Source organism: Tupaia chinensis, unplaced genomic scaffold (assembly GCF_000334495.1).
Source record: "Tupaia chinensis unplaced genomic scaffold, TupChi_1.0 Scaffold000628_1, whole genome shotgun sequence".
Taxonomy (NCBI): Eukaryota; Metazoa; Chordata; class Mammalia; order Scandentia; family Tupaiidae; genus Tupaia; species Tupaia belangeri.
In genome coordinates this window covers 3,385,118-3,387,498 of record NW_006160148.1, presented here as the reverse complement: position 1 = coordinate 3,387,498, position 2,381 = coordinate 3,385,118, and the positions used below count along the sequence as shown (strand labels likewise).

General features: G+C 48.6%; 1 protein-coding gene across 1 annotated transcript in view; it reads left to right on the top strand.

The window, feature by feature from the left end:
• Positions 1–2,381, top strand: part of GPN2 (GPN-loop GTPase 2) — a 20,471-nt gene that overhangs the window by 14,759 nt on the left and 3,331 nt on the right. The gene's annotated exons all lie outside the window — the stretch shown is intronic.

The following is a 2,381-nucleotide window of genomic DNA, read 5'->3' as shown; positions in this document are numbered from 1 at the left end:
CATGTGCAGAGGCTGGTCCCGTGGAAGACTTCAGAGTTGGCTGTACTGTGGGCCAGGGAGGACACTGATCAGGAGCAGCAAGTACAGAGGCCCAGAGGTGAAAGGGCGTTAGTCATTTGGGAGCAGTGTAAGGGATTTGGTTTACCTGGTGTGCTGTGTATGAAGGGGAGCAGGAGAGCTGCTTTAGGGTCTGGTATGGGTAGAGCTGGGTCATGGGTGCGTGCCTGTCAGGTCACAGCACAGAGGCCATGGTAAGGCAGGACAGGAAAGCCCAGGCCCTCTAGGCCATGCTCTCAGGTTCAGCATCTGCATGGAATGCTGAGATGGGGGCTCCAGATTCCTTGGGTGTGGAGGGCAGTAATTATACCTGCATTTCCTGATCTGTGCCACATGGGAAACAAAGCTCATGGGGACAGGCAGGTTATAGATGATGGCAGTAAGGCACACAGTTCCTGGGGAAGGGACCAAGGAGTTGCATTCCTCCCACTTGCACTTAACATTGGCACGTTTGTTTGCATGAAGCCAACAAGAGAAGGGCAGTTTAAACACTTGCAATGTTTTGCACGCTATACATTTTGATGCTTCATGCATTTCATACAGAATTCTCTTCACAAAACCCTGTATACTGGATTTAACCAAAGATTTGAAGACTTTTTTTTTCTTTATAGACCACAGATTAGTTTATTTTTATCACCTATCATGCCATGAATTCATAGGGAATAGGTTCCAGTAGCTCAGACTCCTTTCCATTGGTTCTCACACAGTGGCTGCTCTAGGTAGAGCAGGCTGGCGCTTCAGTTGAACCCAAGTCCCTTTCTCTTTGGCTTCTTTCTTTTTCTGGTCATTTTCTATCACATGTTTTAGGAAACTGTCTCTGCTCTTAGAATGCTTAATATGCTTAGTATGCACATGAATTCTCTTGGCAAGAATCTTGCCTTTAACTTGTTTGTTCATGACAATGCCAACAGCATGCTGGGTGACATTGTAGATTCTTCCAGTTTGGTCATGGTAGCATTTGTGGGGGCTTCCTGTTTGAAAAGTACACATTCCCAACCGCGGTTGACTACATGGGAGTCCAGCGACATAGCCATTACGCTAACTGCTGGTTCCCAACTCCATGTTTTTTAAAAGGCCTGGAGAACATTTATCGGGTGCCTCTCCTCTCTCCCTTTGTGTTCGTCATTTTGGTTAATTACTGGAAGGTGGCGGTTCTGACCAAAAGGAAGGCAGATTTAAAGACTTTTTGAGCTGATTTTAGTTTCTGCCCACTACCCAACTGCCTTCCCTCTATGTGTAGGAGCAGGGATTGATAGAAAGGAGGGAGAGGTCAGCTTTGCCGAGGGCTGGGTCGGTATGGCATGTTTCTGGGACACTGTGGCATTGAGACGCATCATCCCAAAGGGAGAGTTAACCAGGATGATTAAGAGGGAAAGGGAATGCAAGTCAAAGGGAACAGGATATGGAAGCTGGGAATGGTGGCACTGTGGCTCACACCTTATTCCTAGCTGCTGGGAGGAAGAGGGAAGCTAAAGTAAGAGGTGCATGAGTTCACGGCAGGCCTGAGTGACATAGCAAGATTTTATCTCTATACAGTATATGCAGAAATGTAGGGCTCAGGTAAGAGATATTTCTGAGGATTCCAGGTGAAAGCACAGGTCATTGGCAGAGCAGAGCTTCTGACTGGGAAGCAGCATTAGGACCAGAGAGGTAGACAGGTAGAATTCAGGGCTTTGTGAGGGACCAGCAGATGGCATTATGGCTATGTTGCTGGACTCCCATGTAGTCGAACACAGTTCGAATCCCGGACCTGGTGGCTTAAACTTTCCGGGCGCGTGTGTGTGCGTGCCCAAGATCCCGAGAGGAGAATGGAGGAGAAGGGATTGCGGTGTGGCCATACCCCCTGGGGGATGATTTCTCCCTTTCTGTCTCTTTGTCTCTCTCTGTCTTTCTGACCAGCACATATGCTTGCGCAAACCCCCCCCCCCCAAAAAAAAAAAGGGAAAAGAAAAAGAATTCAAGGCATTGTGTGCCCTGCTCAGGAATGTGGACTGTTGCCCAGAGGTAGGGAAGGTTTTCAGATTGTTCCAACAAGAACAATTGTCGAGCAAGATGGATTCTTCTGACCGAGGTTTCCTCAAGGTGAGTATTCATAGGAACAGGGCAGTACCTTCTGAGCGGAAGTGAACGGGAGGGAGCATGGGTTCAGAGAGACAGGGCAAGGAGGCGTGAGGTCGGTTTTGATTGACAAATCTGTAGAGGGGACAGAGAAGTGTCTGTGACCTGAGTATCACTTGGGGGACTGAGTGCCGTACTCTCCTTGCAGAGCCTCTAGGAGATGGGGCAGCTGGGACTCTGAGAGCAACAGACCCAAAGTCTCTTTC